This window comes from Acomys russatus, chromosome 3, assembly GCF_903995435.1.
Source record: "Acomys russatus chromosome 3, mAcoRus1.1, whole genome shotgun sequence".
Taxonomy (NCBI): Eukaryota; Metazoa; Chordata; class Mammalia; order Rodentia; family Muridae; genus Acomys; species Acomys russatus.
In genome coordinates, this window is record NC_067139.1 from 13,623,042 (window position 1) to 13,642,117 (window position 19,076).

A 19,076-nucleotide genomic window follows, 5' to 3' on the forward strand; every position below is an offset into this window, starting at 1 on the left:
GTTACAGCAAGGAGAAAAGTCATGAATGCATAGGTGATATGTATGCATAGGAGAGGTGTGCAGATAATTCTTTCACTCCTGAAAGTTGACTAAGCCTAAGACAAGTTACAGGACAATGTACTAGAATATTTGAAATATTAAATATATTTACCAGCGTAATCTTGCCTGGTGTATACATCTGTAAAAATATATCTAGTAATAAAGTAAACACCAGGACCATTTGTGTCTTTATGTACATGAACCTCAACAAAAAGATGAAACATACCAGAAAAATACAATGATATTTTTGAAAATATGTACCAGTTCATTTTTTTGATGCTGTAACAAAATATCTGGAGCTGGGTAAGTCATAAATAAAGAGGTCTATTTTCAGCCTCCTTCAGTGATGGGAGGTAATGCTAATGTAGTCACATGGTGAGATAGGAAGCCAGGACACTTTAGGTCCCTGCCATTCTTCATAGTGCTTCTCTCTTTCATAGGGTCTAATGAAGGTCCCATGAGATTTACATGAACCCAATGACCTAATTACCTCCCACCACTCTTTTACAGTGCCACAGTGTGGGCCCCACTCCCAGCGTACAAGACTTGCATGGGGGGGGGGGGGGTAACCCAGTCATGCCACACCAAAGTCCTAGGAGACTCCTATTATCAATACTTCAAAGCAGGAGCCAGCATTCTGCCTAGAGCCTTATAGCCAGTTTATATTTGCAAGCCATACTGTGCATCATAACTTCTTACCCAGACCACTGTAGTGCAAAATTAGCCATACACTATACACATGTAAATGAATGGCTACAGTTGTATTCCAATAAATGCCAGTTACAAAATATAGGTAGATCATCTTCTCTTGCTTTAAAACCTTAGCAGAGATATTCCCCTACATTTAATTAAAATAACAAAACAATGATTATGCTATATGTGACAATAGTAAGATCTCTTCTGCCCAATTATAGTATAACTGTTATTTGTTCTCAACAGATCTTCTATAGTCCAGGCTGGTCTCAAATTCATTGTCAGAGAATGACCTTGAATTCTTGATCCTCTTGACCCCACCTCCCAAATGCTGGGTTTGCAGGCATTTGCCACCAAGCCTGACCTCTGTGGATGGTTTTATGTGCCGAGCGTATGTTCTGTTTTGGAATTTTGGTAAAACCAGAAAGAAGTACCACAAACCAGACCAAAATACTTGTGAATTCAAAGATGGGGTTAGTCAAGGCAGACTTCCCTATGACTGAACTGTTAATTAGGAGACCAAAAGAATTAACTGGAGTCATCTAGGTGACAACTGGTAGGGAACATGGAAGAGCCAGGAATAAAACAGGTCAAGGGGAAATGAGCCAAGGTGGTAGAAGGAATGGTTGGCATGTGAAGCTCCCGAGGATCGCATGCAATGAGGAAGAAAACAGAGATGTGAATGAAAATGGAATGGTACCCAGAGCCTAGAGCTGATGGGCAGGAGGGATTTGGTCTCTTGAAGGCAATTTGGGTGAAGTAGTGGGGTTATTTTTAAAACAGGTGAATGATACGACCTAATTACTGCTTTTTAAAAACACTACTCCAGCTCCCAGTGAGATGCTCAGTGAATGAAGATGCCTGCCAGCTTGATTTCAATACCTAGAACACACAAGGTGGAAGGATGGAATGGATTTCTGAAAACTGTCCTCTGACCAGCTGAGTGCCTTACATATGTGGGTATATCTACTCATACATATAAGCATACATGTAGACATAGACACAAAATAAAGAAATAAAAATATGATATATTAAAAACACACACACTGGCCTCTATGCTGAGAATTCAAAGAGAGTAGCAAAAAGGCAGAGAAAATCTTTAGGAAACCACCAGTCTAGCCAGCCAGTCTAGGCATTTGGGTAGCAGAGGAGAGAAGTGGGTGGTTGGGAGATGCAGTTAGGAGGTCAACTTCAGAGAACTTGGTGATGATGGACTCCTTTGGGTAGATAAGAAAAGGAAGACTTGTATGAGTGGGGATGTACCAAGTAATCATTCAGGAAACAGATCAACTGAGTTCACTGGAGATGCATAATTAGGTTGCCAAGCAACAGTGGGTTGGCGATGTTGACTTTTCAATGATACCAATCAGTTCAGCTGTGTGTTTTCTCCTGCTGGAGCTAGGACACTGGGAGGCCAGATGGTTGGGTTCATCTAGGGTTGGAGTTTGGTATGTTTGCAGGTGGGGAAAGAACACGATGATTACTCTGGTGTTTGCACAGGATTTGTACTGAGGGACTTCTTAGTGCCTAAAGCAACAGAGCTTCATGAGAAAGGGAGGGGTTGTGCCCCAGAGGTCCTAATGAGATGCAAGATGGTAGAAGAGTAAGATGTGTGAACCACATAGCTTCTGGCATTTTGTAATTTTTATTTAATAGACTGCTGAGGTACAGAGTTCAGCAAACTAGCATCTTCCTGTGTACCCATGGTGGGCTGCTGCAGGTCTGTGAAAGCTGCTTCAGTTAGGGTGGATGAACATCTGACATCCAGGTGTTGAAATCTCAGGCACACAGAGGAGAGGTGGCAGCTGTTGACAGCAAGAGGAAGAGGAAAGTGCGACCCAGTTGGGTGGTGTGAGTATCAAAGGAGAGGGAATTTTCACAAGAGGAAAGAGACTTCACATCTGAAAGCAGCAGAGCTGAGTGGGTGGTGGACGCACTGAGTTGAGCTGAGAGCTGATCGGAAAGGGATTTCTGGCAGAGGAATTAGACAACCCCTACATGGCTTTTGGATGAAGATGCTCACATTGCCCAATACTGACGTGTGAAAGGCTTTTGCTCTTTAAACAACAAATAACTTAGGGGAGAGGACTTTTCATTTTAAAGATGTCTTTTGTTTTTAAGTTGTTAACATACCCCAGCCCTTGGGATGCTGGGACAGGTGGATCTCTACGAGTTTGAGGCCAGCCGAGGAGTATGTAGTAAGACCTTTTCATACATACACACACACACACACACAAACACACACACACACACACACAATTTGATAATGAAAATACACTATAAGTAATATGCTAAGTTTTCTCCTGGGATGATGGAAAGATTCTGGTATCTGATGATGGTGGAGATTGCACAACACTGTGAGTGTCATAAAGGACAGCAAGCTGCACACTGAAAAGTAGTCAAAGTGGGTCTTCCTCTGCTTAGCCTGCTGCGATGAATACATAAACTGAGTGGTTTATAAGTGATGGAAATGTGGGGCTGGGACAATGGCTGCGGTGGGAAAATGCCTGCCACACAAGCATTCCTAGAACATTGTGTCAAAAAAAAAAAAAAAAAGCCAGGCATAGTGATTTAGAGAGAGGAATATTTCTAGATTAGGATACCAAGCCTATTTGTTGAGTTTGAGGCCAGTGAGAGACCCTGTCTCAAAAACCAAACCAAACCAAACCAAAAAACCAAGGTGCATAGTGCCCAAACTTGATCCTCGGCCTTAATGTACAGGAATACATGTTCACACTCACCCAAATACAATCACATATGCACACACAAACACATTCACCCTAAGCCAACAAAACAACCAACAAAAACAATAGGAGGCTGGCAAGGCCTAGGACACCTAGTAGCAGATTCAATGTCTGTTAAGGATCAATTTCCTACCTGTTTGTGTATCTCTGTGTGATGGAAGGTTCAAAAGGGAGTGGTCTACAGTCTCAAACGGTATTTCTTCATCAAACCCCTCCCCCAGAGACTCAGGGATCTATGTAGAAGAGGAGGCAGAAAGATTGTAAGAGGCAGAGGGATGGTGGACTCCAGGAAACACATCTTTCAGACCAACGGGTCTGATCCACAAAAGAACATGGCATCACACGCGGAGAACAGCATTGTGAGTTGAAGCCTGTGGAGCTGGTTTTCCTCTTACGTCTTCACTAGAGCCCCAGGGATGGAATGCAAGGTCACCAGGCTCTGCAGAAAGCACCTTGTTTGCCTGCAGAACTGCCTTGTGGACCTGAAAAATGTCAAGTTTTATTTCTTGTGCATATTTGCTAGAGTTTGTTTTTGGTTGTTTCTTGTTTTGTTTTGTTTTGGTTTATTTATTTATTTATTGGTTTTTCAAGACAGTGTTTCTCTGTGTAGTCTTGGCTGTCCTGGAATCACTTTGTAGACCAGGCTAGCCTCAAACTCACAGTGAACTGCTTGCCTCTGCCTCCCGAGTGCTGGAATTAAAGGTTTGGGCCACCACACCTGGCTTGCTGCAGTTTTGTTTTTTTTTGTTTTTGTTTTTAAAGGAGTGTATAGGCAAAGGCAGCAGATCATAGGCTCATTTGATCACAGATAAGTTTTGTTTGGAATCACCATTCTGGCTGTCAGTGTGTTTATAGAAGAATCTGGCTGGGGTGACACATCTCTCTCTCTAATCTCCTTGAGAAGATGGTGTAGGACAATCATTGACTTCAAAGCCAAGCTTGGCCACTTAGTGAGACCCTGTCCTAATTTTAAAAAGAAGAAAAAATTAAAGAAGAAACATAAAACTTGTTTATCATCATCGTCGTCACCATCTTTTTTTTTTTTTTTTTTTTTTTTAAGTTGAAACAGGATATTGCTGTGTAGCTGAGGCTGGTCTCCAACTGGAACAATCCAACTACCTCAGCTTTCTGAGTGCTGGGATTACAAACTTGAGTCACTCTGTCTGCATAGTTTGCAACATTTAAAGATCTGGGAAATTTACATAAGAAATCCCTTTTGCAAAACAGAATGATTAATGACTCTGAGCCTACATTCCTGGTTGGACTGGATCAACTGCACCAAGGCAGTCTGCCACTCTGAGATGGAATTTGGACCTCTTCTTTCCACTGAGTGCTTGTTACCTAGATGCTTGCCCTGTTGTCTTTTCAGAAGTAAAAAACCCTGGAGACATATGTGTACAGTCATGCCCTATGAAGATGAGAAAAGATCAACACAACAGGGCTTCGTGGTTTGAGAACAGTGGAAGACAACACATTCCTTGGTGGAAGCAAAGCTGTCTGCTTAATGTGTAAAAAAAGATGTCTGAGAATACAATCTAGGCACCTTCATTATTTTCAGGGCTTTCCCAACTTCCCAGGGCAGTTGTGCTTGCTCCCTTGATATTTCTAAACTGTTGGCTAAGCCTTTAAAAAATTGTGAAAAGTAAAAAACAAATACAAAATCTGAAGACCAGAAAAATTCTTAATCCACCAATCCTTTGGCTAAGGAAAGTACCCTGACATTGTCAATATTGGTTCATATGCCAGCAATGCATCATTTTCTGTTTGTTGCATATGGAAGGGCTATTGAAGATCTTCCTTACTCATTGGTACACAAATGCACTGTGGAAACAGGAATATTAAACCATAATATGTTGACAACACCACGATACATTGAGTGGGCATGACCCATCACTAGATAAAATGACTTCTATTTGAAAGTGAAACACAGTAAGCACAGATAGTCGCATGTAATGATTGAGTTATTTTATGTGTTTGGGTGCACACTTACCATATCATGTGTATGTGGGAGTCAGAGGACAACCAGTGGAGTCAAGTCTCACCATCTACATTGTGGGTCCCCAGGATCAATTGAAGACATCAGGCTTGGCAGGTTCCTTACCCCACTGAACAATCCATCACATTGAGCACATACTATCACATTTTAGGAACTAAATTTTAGTTTTCTTCTTACTAAATGAGAGTTAAAAAATAAGTCCATAGTGAGAATAAAAATGTCCCCTTAGAAATCAAGCATTGGCTCAGAGTTGACTATAGTGTCCTGCTGCTGTCCTGTGATGACACAGGCCATGTCATGTGTAGCAATAGAGGGTATATTAATTTTAGGACTGCCTAACAAAATGATCAAACATGGTGCCTTTAACAATAGAAATCCATTTTTTAAAAATTCTAGATGTTAGAAGTCTAAAATGAAGATGCCATGGGCTAAGGTACCTTGTTTGTATCCTCTTCTCCAACTTTGTGCTGCTAGTGAGCCTTCACTAGGAGATGCACTGCTCTAATCTCTGACTTAATTGGCACATGATATCCTATTTTATGTCTCTTCCTTTTATGAAATAATCACTTATATTTGGTTAGAAGGTACTTAAATGACCATATCATAATTAAACCCTGTTTCTAAGTATGGAGGGCTAGAGATGGTAGCTGTTTGGTAGCAACTTCCTCTGACTCAAAATGCTCCATCCTGAAAGAAGCTCCCTAACACTCGGGAAATTCTGAAGGAGGAATCATGATGACTCAGGAAGTAAACAATTCATAAGTCTTAGGAAGCCCCTGAAACTGACTAGATGCCCAAAGTCTGTCCTTCCTATTGCTGTATAAGAAGTAAGGACTCTGTGGAGACTTGGATTCACCAGGCAAGCTGACTGGAAGAGAGTTCAGTCTTTGAGATGCCTGCAAGCCATGCAGTAAGTTCTAGAATTCCAGATTTTGTGAGTTATCACTCACAGTAGAGTGAACTTTCTTTAATGCTCCAACAAAGTTCTGTTAGTGGGAGGTGTGGAAGCTTTGAGAGGTGATGACTCTTTGGAAAGCTACAAGGGACCCTGTGCAGTCTCTTCTCATTACTATGTCTGCTTTCTCACTAATGGTGTCAGTGGATTGTGCGGTCACTTGATCTTACTACCATATATCATTTTGCTACGGATATAAATCAATAGGCTAATAAAGAACTGGACCCTAAAGCTGAGAGACAAAATATTTCTTTCTCTATGTCCCTCTCCCCTTCTCTTTCTCAGTCCCCATCCCCCAGCCTTAGAGTCCAAGGTAGCTGAGACTGGCCTTGAATTTGCTAGGTAGGCTGAGGATGACCTTGAGGTTCTCATCCTCCTGCTTTTATTTTCCAAATGCAGGGATTATAAACATGCTCCACCATGGCCAGTTTATTCAGTGCTGGGGATTGAGCGCAGAACTTCATGCCTGCTAGGTAAGTAATCTATCATCTGAGCCATATCCAATGTTTTCTCTTTATGAGTTAATTGTCTCTGGTGTTTTGGTACCATGAGGGAAAGCTGGCTAACATATGTTCCTTTACTCTCTCATTGCAACCCAAACTTGAACACATCCAATTCTATTAATCAACTACCAATTATCCATCTATTGTCTATCTTTCATCTACCTATCGTCTATCACATATTACCTGAGAATAATCAAGATCCTGTCTTCTCCTTCTCTCTCTCTCCCCCCGCCCCCTTTCTCATCCACTGTTTTTTTGGATGAGGGAAAGCTGGAAATACTGGGATGTTAAGCCCATCAGCTAGTGACTCATGGGAATGTTTGGTGTTTCCAATTCCTCCGTCTCATAGCTGAGACAGCTCTGAGGCATAATTTTTAAAACCATTTCCAGGATTTCTTCATGATATATATTGCAGACATTCCCAGTCTAGAAAGTTTGATGACACACCCTGTTTGTTGTCTTTCTTTCTGATGCCACATTCTCACATCCCTGCCAGTGTTCCAAAATTCCCCATTCTCCTCAAACGAGCTACTTGGACTTGAATTCTTGCCTTGGGGTTTCTTTCTTGGAGAACCAAAGTAAGACAGGATTCTCCTTTTCTTTCCCTTTCTTTCAACCAGCTACCAACTTCTATGAATTCTACAAAATCACAAGATGGAGTCCTTTGCCTCAGCCTCTCTTCCTTACCCAGAATCCATTGCCACCATCTTTGGCTTTCACTGTAACTGCTTCCTACTTGCCTCTCTTCATTGTCTTTTGTCTTTGGCACTTTCTCCTCCCCCCAACCCCCCAGCAATCATTTAAATATATAAATGTGACCACTTCACCACCCCCTAAGCTTTTAGGTCTCAGTTTACCTCTGAAGCTCCTGTGAGAGCTTCACCATCTTTGTGATCTAGAGGTTTATACAGAGGACAGGCTGCCATGCCCCCTTTAATGCTCTCTCCTCTTGTACCTCAGTTGACTGTTCACTTGGTTGTATTTCTCACTGAACAGCAAATTCTCTTAAGGATAGGGACAGTGTTTCTCCATTCCCTCCTCTCTTCTCTTTTCTTCCCATTCTCTCTCCCTCCCCTCTTGTTTTTCTTTCTCCTTTTTCTCTTTTGTCCTTTCCCAGTTCTTCTTTCCCCTTTTCTTCTCCCCTCTTCTTCTCCTATATTCTCCTTTTGTCCTTCTTTCACCTTTCTTTCTCCACCTTCCTTTCTCTTTCCTTCCCAGTTGTATTTCTATAACTAAACATAGGGTACAATATAGAAACTCAACAAATATTTGTTACACAAATGAAGATTAACTGTTGCTTCCATTTTACTCACATTGACCTATTTTCTGAAGAATGTTTCTCATTCTTTGAAAAACATTCTTTGCAACTTAACCCATGCTTACTCTCTTGCTCTAATTAAAAGGTTAAAAAAAAAAATACTGAGTAATGATCTCATTAGTACATATTAGTTCACCAGACTGTGGTGGGTGAGGGGCAGGCTGGATTTTATTTAAAGAGTAATGTGGGACTGGAGAGACACGCTACTGGTAAGAATGCTGCTACTCTCTACCAAGAAGAAACTTGATACCCTATGAGCATATACAGGGGGAGGAAGTCCCCCTCAGTCACAGTCATAGGGGAGGGGAGTAAGGGGAAAATGGGAGAGAGGAATGGGAGGATACAAGGGATGGGATAAGAATTGAGATGTAATATGAATAAATTAATAAAATGCATTTTTTAAAAAAAGAATGATGCTACTCTTCCAGGGCATTTGAGTTTGCTTCTCAGTAACGATGTTGTATGGCTCACCGCCTGTAACTCCAGCTCCAGGGGATATGATGCTCCCTTTTTATGGATACCACACACATGCGGCACACAAACACACACACACACACACACACACACACACACACACACACACACAGAAAGAGAGAGAGAGAGAGAGAGAGAGAGAGAGAAATAAATAAATAAAAATTTTAATTTGTAATTGTTTCTGTTAAATGCTACAAAAAGGAGTCTGGACAATAATGTAGCTTATAACTACCAAATTCTTCCTTTAAAATATTTATTTTTATTTGTATAAATGCATGTGTTCCTGTTTGAGTGTATACCAAATATATGTGGGTGCTCATGGTGGCCAGCAGAGGGTTTTGGCATCTGGAGTTACAGGCAGTTGGGAGCCAGGTGGCATAGGAGCTGGGAACTGAACTTGGAACTGAACTCTGGAAAAGCGGGAAGCCCTCTTTACCACTGAACCATTTCTCTAATCCATAATCTCCAATTCTGTTTTATTGTTTTATATTTTAAAATAATCCTTGGTCATACACACACACACGCACACACACACACATACACACACACACATATATAATACAAATAAAGAATATGGCTATGGTATGAACCATGCTTCAGTATAGGTATAAATTGTGAAATTATTAAGTCAAGCTAATTATCATATGCACAATACCACATGCTAGTCATTCTTACTTGATCAGAATATCCCAGGCCTACTCTTTTTTCAATCTTGTTATGAATTGATGTATTTTTAAAAATTGTGTGCTAGGGGGGGGGGTACGTGACTTGCGGGAGGGTATATTCAGAGGTCAGAAGACAACTTTTGGGAACTTTTTCTTTTCTTCTACCATGTGGATTTTGGGGGTTGAACGCTGGTCCTCAGGTTTGGTAGTAAATGCCTTTACCTACTGAGCAAGTCACTGGCCTCTCTTAGCAATTTCAGTTACAGAGTGCATTATTTTTAAAGATAGGTATGCTGGTACATGCACACAACAGAAATAAAGAGATTAATACCTACAAAGCACTGAACATCGCTATCATTGTTGCTATCATGTTAGTTAAAAAACAAGCTCTGGGGCCTGGAGAGATGGCTCACTGGTTAAGACTGCTCTTCCAAAGGACCCGGGTTCAATTCCAAGACCCAAATGGCAGCTCACAACTGTCTGTAACTCCAAGATCTGACACCCTCCCACAGACATACACATAGGCAAAACACCAATGCACATAAAATAAAAATAAATAATTAAAAAAAAAGAAAACACCCTCTGATAATATCTCATTTTTCCTAATACTTCTGAACTATGGGAACTCCTGGCACCATCAATATACAGATAGAATAACTGGAGCCTAAAAAATAAAACCAAACTTGCCAAAAGCCAACAGTTGATTATAAAGGGCTGATTATATGCCAGGCACCATTCTTTTTTATTTTGAAAAAATATTTATTTTTCAATCATGTTTATTTTTATTTTCAAATTGTGTGTGTGTGTGTGTGTGTGTGTGTGTGTGTGTGTGTGTGTGTGTGTGTGTCTACACATGTGTGCCAGAGGTATCAGGTCTCTGGAGTCATAGTTAAAGGTGAATGTGAGCCACTATGTGGGTGCTGGGAATTGAGTTTCTGCCTTCTGGAAGAATAAGCCAGTACTCTTAATCACTGAGCCATCTCTACAGCACCCCCCCTCCCCCAGCATCAGTCTAAGAGTTACCAGTCCCAGCTCTGTACCAGCTCCCTGATTCCACAGGAGAGTAGTTTGGTTTGATGAAACAGAATACTTAGCATAGAATAAAATGTTTTTGAAAAACACAACATTACATTTTATTTTTATGTTTAGTAATATCTTAGAAGTAAACTCCTGCTGGGTAGTGGTTGTGAATGCCTTTAATCAGAGCACAGGAGAGACAGAGGATCTCTGAATTTGAGTGAGTCTACAGAGTGAGTTCCAGAACTGCCAAGGCTACATAGGGAAAATCCTGTAGAAGAAAGAAGAAGAAGGAGGAGGAGAAGGAAGAAGAGGAGGAGGAGGAGGAGAAGGAGGAGACTCCTAAATACTTTTTGATACCATCTAAGCCATTTTACAGACCTACCTGCTTTGAGGCCTCCACAATGACATTTGATGCTTTGTAACACAGATTGTCACAGTTAGGGCCCAAAACTTGCTGAAGGAAAGACCCCAACCGAGACAGTATACAAACAGCAAAGAGCATTTATTTCTACAGAAGTCCAGCATGCTGGGGCCACCATTCAGGAAGAATGGTGACCATGAGGTGAGCTCACAGTGCAGGCTCTTTTTAAAGCCACTTAGAGGAATTCCAGATATAGTTAGGTCATCTTTGTTTCCATTGGTATAAACCAGAAGCACGGCTATGGTGCATTGCGAATTGGTTGGCTCCAAGTTAGGAGGTAGTTATAAGTTACAGGCTTTGCTGGAGCCAAGGCAGGAATCAATTATGAGTTAGGGGCAGTTGAGCAACCTTATCTCTCCTGGCCAGATGTCTTGGTCAACTCTGATTGGTTGCCCATTTTCTGTTGTTTTTCTTGTAACTGAAGTTTCTATTTCTGAGAAACAGAAACTTAGGCCTGTGCTGGCTCACTGAGAAAAGGAAGCCTGTCATGGAGCTGGTTAGGCTTATTTAACCAGGCCCCATCATTGCCCCCTTGAGAAAGGTTCAACTTTGAGTCCTTGAGATGTTTCTAAGGGCTGATATTGTGGGTTTAACACCATGAGCTGACCAGTAGAGATCCGATTGGGTACGCTCTGGTCCTTCACCACAATTCCTTACACTTTCTGGAAGAAAACAATTTTATTTTCAGTGTCACAGGTAGATGCAGGTCCATGTTGCTTTGTTCCACTGAGATACAGGCTCAGGATCTTTGCTTCTTGGAATAGGCTCGGAACACCTTTGCAAATGTTCCTTCTCTTTTCTCTCTAATATTGATGTACCTGTCACACCAAAGCATGGCCATGATTAATCTCAATGTGCAGATGTTCCCAACTGAGGCTGAGTGCTAGAATTTGCTTCATTCTATACAGTCTACTTTAATTTTGATTAATTGCCATCAGGAGTAATAACTCCCCAGGGTACATCATTAGGAAGGTACAGAATCGATTAGCTTTAGCTACAGAATGTGTAGGAAGCAGTCTCTACTGCTGAAATGACCACTGATGTCCTTTATGGTACATGTGTCAGGGACATACAAGATCATTTCAACAGGGCTGCGGAGCCAGATGTAATCCACTTAGATTGCTTTTTTTTTTTTTCATAAACATGTTAGCTTTTACGTTTGTCTCCTTTTTTCTTCTTAATAGATTTTCCAATTTCTACCACATGAATCAGTCACCATAGTTGGTATTTATGGATCGTGGCAGAGGGAAGCTTCCAATATGCTAGGAAATACATGTTCTTGTGGTGGCAGGAATTATAAACCCTTCATGTATAAGGAAGGATTCATCAGTCTGGGGTTGCTGTTCAGACTTAGAGTGCTTTCTGAGCTTGCATAAGGCCCTGGGTGAGGTCCTCTCTATCCTAAAAAAGGAGGAGGAGCAAGGCGAGAAAGACAGGAGGAAAGAAAGGGCTCATATGTGGCTACTAGTTGACACTACATTGAGTAATACAGAGTCTGGGACATTTCTGTCACCATAGGAAGAATCCTTCTGGACAACACTGACTGCTCTTCCTCAGTCATCTCATTTTTCTTGTTGGATAATCTCAATGGCTGAACTTCATAGACTGTAACAGTTCAGGGAGACTCTTGAAGATACAACAGTATGTTCTTTATACCCAGGAACATATTTCATTGACTCAGTTTCCAATTATGTTTAAAGTATATCTCCCTGGAAAGGAGAAATGGAGAGACAGATAGGACTCGAGGTTACCCACTGTCCACTACCAAAGGCCACTGCCTGGGCACTGACTGCTTCACTCTGCAGCTAATATAGGGGCTTCTTACCGGCCTGCAGCTCTTTCCCTTCTTGGATAAAGGGAATGCTGTTCCTGGAGCGATATTACCACCCTACCTAATGAACTCACGCCTGTAATAGTCAGGGAAAGACTTTCATGCCTTTCCAGGACTGCACTGGTTAAGGCAAGAGATGTTGCTGAAATAAGCTTTCAGTGCTCAGTGCCAGGAGGCAACAGCTGTCTTTCACTCATATTGAACATATGGACAGACCACATGCACTCATTCTTCTGCATATGACCCTCATATTACCCAGAATACTCTCTAAATGTATTCATAGAGGATTCCATATGTGCATACAATGACATAATATCATCTTCACCTCAGTTTCCCACCTCTCACTTAACCCAAATCCCACCTATCACATCACCTCCCAATTCATTATTTCTCCTTCTCCTTCTTCCTCTTCTTTTTCCTCTCCATAATCCTCTATATCCAGTTAGTGCTGCCTATATTTGTGCAGGTGTGGGACATCCACTGGAGCATGGGCAACCTATCAGGAGCCGCACTCTTATCAACTGCCAACAGCTCCTCAGTAAGGGGGGGGGCCCAGGAGTTCTCCTTCATCCATGCTGGAAGTTTGGATCCTTGATCTTCTGCAGGTCTTACGCAGGTAATCACAGCCACTGTGAGCTGATGAGAGCAACAGCCATGTCATCTCCTCTGGCTTCTACCTTTATTCCACCTCCCTTTTCCTGATGCTCCATGAAGCCTTGTGGGGGGCTTGTAAAAATGTTCAGTACTTGCATGTGTGCTGTATGTGTGTACACATGTTTGCATGTATGTGTGGCAGGGTATGTGTATGTTTACATGTGTGTGTAGGCCAGAGGTTGATGTTGGTGCCTTCTTCTATCTGTCTCCTCCCTAATTTCTGAGACAGGGTCTCTCACTGCAACTGGATCTGTTTTGTTTATTTAGGCAGGCTGGAAAGAGAGCCCCCGGGGTGCTCCTGTCTCTGTCTTTACAGCACTGGGATAACAGGCCAGCATGCCCAGTTTTTGACATGGGTGCTAGGGATCTGAACTCAGGCCTCCATGCTTGTACAGCAAGCACTTTATTAATGGAGCCATCTCCCCAGCTCTTGTTTATCTTCCCTCCCTTTTTTTCTCTCTCTCTTCATCCCTCCCTTTTTTTCAAACAAGTTTTTGCTGTGCAGTACAGATTCCCTTTGAATTCATAATCCCCCTGTCTCAGCTTCCCACATAGTGGAATATATCACACACCATCATCCTTGGGTCATTCTTTTTATAGCCTAGAACATATTTTCATGTGTTATATGAGCAAGTTCTTTAAAATATTTTCTTGAAGATTTATTTTGTTTTCTAATATTACCTTGCTGTCTTAGTTAGATTTTCTATTTCTGTGACAAAACATCATGACCAAAATCAAGTTGGGGAGAAAAGGGTTTATCCCATCTTACACTTCTAGGAAGCAGTTTACCACTAAGGGCAATCAAGGCAGGAATTCAAGTAGGGCAGGAACCTGGAGGCAGAACCAACGTTGAGGCCACTTATAGAACTCAGGACCACCCTCAATGGGCTGGGATCTTCCCTATCGATTATCAATCAAAAACAAAATGGACTACAGGCTGATGGGGACAACTTTTCAATTGATATTCCCTTTTCCAAAATGACTCTAGCTGTAGCTTGTGTCAAGTGTACGTAAAACTAGCAGCATACTTGCATATTCCTTATAACCAAGCTGCAGCAGTTAAGTGCATGTTAATTTGCAACCTTTATAGAATTCTTATTTTGGAACAGAGTCATTTTCTGTCACAGATCATCAGGAGGTGACTTAGTCAAGCCAGCTTTCCACTGGGCTGCAATCATGGAGACTGTAATTATCAAGCTGGTTGTAATTCATTAAAATTCTTCTTCACTTTCTTTTTGAGCTTTTCTCCCCCAATTGGATGAATTTCCTGCATTGTAAATTCTTATCTCTGTCTATTAAAAAAAAAAAACCTGTAGACAGTTAATAGAGTATATTTGCATCACATTTGTTTGTTGATTTGATTTTGTAATGATCTCTTTGTTCCTTCATTTTTACAGCAAGGCTTGGGCTGTTTTACCAGCCAACAGGCAAATTTTTCTAGAGGCTGGCCTCTATAGTCCCATGGCAAAAGAATTTTGGTCTTGCGGAAAGCATTTGCATTTGGATGACGGACTCCTACCACACTAAGAGGCTGCACCTGGATGCAAATCCAGTTTGCCCAGAGGTGGGCTCCAAATAGGGGAGGGGTCAGCTGCACAGTGTGATCTATGAAGAATGTGACCTGGTGATCAAAACAGGATTTTTCTCTGTCATGGAGATCAGCATCTCCTGGAGGCTGGCAGTCAAGTGGCACATTGTCAGTCACCACACCTTTCCCTCTTGCAGAGCTCCATGGGCGGCTCCGGTAGGGTGGGTTATCAGGTTCCTAACAGCTCCCTGGAGTCACTTAGTCAACCTGACTGAAGTCTGCACGAGAAGGTGTCTCTCAGCGGCACCAGGGGACTTACTAGAGCAGGGGTTCTCAACCTTCCTAACGCTGCGGCCCTTTAATATAGTTCCTGTTGTGGCGACCACCCAACCATAAAATTATTTAGTTGCTGCCTCATAACTGTAATTTTGCTACTCTTGTAAATTGTAATGTAAATATCTGATCTGTGGCCTGGCTCCCCCAATGGAGGTTGCGACCCACATGTTGAGAACTGTGCTAGGTAACTGCAGTATTCTTAGGGATACAGAGGGGCTTACAGGCAGGCAGATTCTGTTGGTGTACTTTGGTGCTCACTATCTAGACAAGACTGTCCTGGGAGTGGTTTTCCTGGGATGGGAGGCTGGTCCTTCTGTTTCTTCTCACCCAGCGAAGTAGTGCTCTTTAGGATGTTAAACCAACACAATTTCACCCAGAAGAGTAGATCCCAAGGAGGAAATACAGTGGGAAATTATAGGAAAAAAGAGGTGCAGTTGCTCATTGCTCCAACCTTTGTGAGAGAGAGAGAGAGAGAGAGAGAGAGAGAGAGAGAGAGAGAGGGAGAGAGAGAAGAAGAGAAGAAGAAGAAGAAGAAGAAGAAGAAGAAGAAAGAGAGAGGAGGAAGGAGGGGAGGAAGAGGAGGAGGAGGAGGAGGAGGAGGAGGAGGAGGAGGAAAGAACTGTACTTTCCTATAGCTTTGTGTTTTAAACTGTGAACCAGAGAATCATTTAGGACCCAGTGCTTTCCCAAATCAAAGAGGAAATGAAGCTAGAAACATCTTATAAAGCATATCCAATTACCTGAGTATTATTTTACAGGTCTAAATAGAGAGAACATGATTTTAAAATTAGAGACTCAATATGTTAATCTTGTATAAAAATTAAATCAGGATGCTCATCATACCCTCTGTATTTTGCTTAATGTGGTTTTACTAAGTAGGGATTTTTCAGGAGTGGTTCATGACTGCTAATGCAGTCATTATGCTGACGAAGTGTTACCCACTGTAAGAAGGAAAAACTGAGCTCATTAGAAATTTTATCTAATCACATTGTTCCATTAAAAAAATAAAATAAAAGAGTGTCCAGGGGCTGCCGAGATGGCTCAGCAGTTAAGAACATTAGCTACTCTTCCAGAGGACAGAGGAGAGAGGACTGGGGTTTGATTCCTGACACCCATGTGTCAGCTCAGGGCCATCTGTAACTCTAGTCCCAGGGGATCCTGTAGTGAGAATTTTGGAAGTTTGGTTTATTTTTTAAAAACACAGAAATATTGTAAGAATATGTTTTTGTTTCAATCCCCGCGGACTGTCTCATTTGCCCCAAGCTCTAGTCGGGGCGTGGTGTTGCCACTTGCCGATCGTTTCTGCAGTTGTGTGATGTTTGGAATTCTGGGGACTTTTCAGAGGGTATGTAAATGCTAGAGCCCCAATAGGTGGGTTTTTGGTTGTTTGTTGGTTGCAGTTTGTTAACCTGTCTTGCACAAAGAAGAAAAAAGAAGACGTTAGATATCCTGCTTGCCCCAAGGAGCTCAACACAGCTATTCAGAAGGAAGTAGTTGAAAAATAACATTGCTCCCTTTCCTCTCCATCCTTCTTCCTCTCTTATTTAGTATTAGGGGATGGAAAGGGAAGAAGAAAAGGGGTGGAGAAGGATGAACCCATAGGTAGCAAAGGCCAGGGGCAAGATCCTACAATCCTTGTTGGTGTCTGAGGACATCAGGCACATGTGTGGTGCATAGACAGACACACAGACAAAGCACCCATACACATAAAATGAGACACAATGACAAGAGTGTGTCCGTGTGGTGTGCTGGTTACACTGCTGAAGCTTCACAACTGAAGATGTTGCCAGAAATGCCAAAGCTAGTTCCCTGGCTTTCTCTTCTTTCCTTTTGACTGACATCATGGGTCTTACTCGCCCAGTTTTGCAAGATGAATTGACAGACATAGCCCTTTAAAGGCCTTTCACAGTGGGCAGGGGAGATGGCTCAGTGGGTAAGAGCACTGGCTGACCCTGCAGAAAACTTGGGTTTGGTTCCCCACACCACTCGGTGCCTTCCAACCTTCTGTAACTCCAGTTCCAGGGGAATCCAAGTGTCCATATGCCCATCCCCCCCAATGCATAATTAAAAATGAAATCAATCTTTTGTTCTGTTTTTATTGTTGTTTTGAGACAGGGTTTCTCTGTGTACCCCTGACTGTCCTGAAACTGTAGATCAGGCTGGCCTTGAACTCAGAGATTCACGTGCCTCTGCCTCCCGAGTTCTGGCACTAAAGAAAAGGCATGTGCCACCACTGAATTGCTCAACTAAATTAATCTTTAAAAAACAAAATCAAGGGCAAGCGTGGTGGCCTACACTTTTAACCCCAGCACTCTGAAGGCAGAGGCAGGACGATCACTGTGAGTTTGAGGACAGCCTGGTCTACAAAGTGAGTCTAGGACAGCCAAGGCTACACAGAGAAATCCTGTCTCGAAGAACAAAAAAAACAAAAACAAAAACAAAAACAAAAACAAAAACAAAACCAAATCAATACCTTCTATAATAACCATTGAGCTTTAACCTCCTGAAAGTTACTCTTTTGAGTAAGTTTAAGAAGCTGTTGTAGAGTTTATATCAAGTTTGAAGGGAGAATAACTGACACATGCAATCAATGTGCTTTTCTTTACCTGTAGACTAATGCACCCACTGTGCATGCTTCTCTTTACTGTAGCAGTCACTACAATGGGCGAAGGAGCATCTGTTTTCATGGTAGCTTTTGGTAGTCCCAACTCAGAGACAAACATTATCATGTAAAATAATGGACACTCATACTTGAAAGATTGAAAACTTATTAGAAGCTGAGAGTAGACTTGATAGTAACACGACAGGCTTAAATTTGAAGTTCCTGTGTGTCTCTGACCTTTATGGACTCAGAGAAATTGCCCGATTTTAAAAAGGGCTTGTGTTAGTAAGTACTGGTCACAGGGGTGTAGTGTGTTAGAGCTTGTAGGGGTGTGGGTAAGGGTGGGCACATTCGAATGTTCTGCTGAGACAGTCTTTGAGCGTCTTTAAAACCCAGAAAGTGTTCTCAAAGGACCAGACTGAAGCTCAGCAGCTGGCTACTCTGGTCAGAATGGAGGCTCCAATCAGTCAGGGGTCCCAGGCTCAGGAGAGGACTCAATGCAACTCAGTCATCTCTCTCACCGACCAAGTTGATTGAGTAATACTTCTTCCACTTTGGGGTGCTTGATGGGTGAGCAAAACCAGAACAATAAGAGAAGAGGCCAGCCGGAAGCAGCTGCGTCAGAGAGAATCAGAGGTTCTCAACGGTGAGAATCATCACAGGGCAGGCAGCGGACCCGACACATCTCCAAATCTCTCTGATGGAAACAAACCGATAGTCTAACAGCCAGGGCCAAGCGGTAGGAGGGGCAGAAGGAGTAGAAGGAAAGGGGACAATGTGACAGAGGGAGGAGGAGGAGGAAGAATTGGGGGCATTTCTATTGACAACAAACAGCAAAAGCTACCTACTTCACTTGAAGTGGGCAGATAAACCCACCATTCATTGCAAGCGCCACACAGAAGGTTTTTTTATTTTATTTTATTGTTTATAAATAATTACAGCTCCCTTTCATGTTTCCGCATTCTGGGTCTGAGACAAAAGAGAACTGGGCCTGTTAACCTTTACCAACAGCTAAGCATTTATGGCCAGCCAGGTGCGCGTCCTGTGTCTAATCTCTGCTTGCGGCTGCCTTACAGCAGCTGCAGCAGTTGGAGGGAGTTAAGGAGTCATTAAATACCAAGGAAATGTGTTTACGCCTGGACTGTCCTGAGCTAAGGGGGTAGGAAAAATGTCCTAACTGCTTTCTGTGTACAAAGAGTCCCAGAAAAATCCATGCATACCTAGATCCCAGCCTCAAGGATGCATCAAAGTGACCCGTTCAGGGATCCAATGGGGAACTTGGGACCCTTTATTGGTC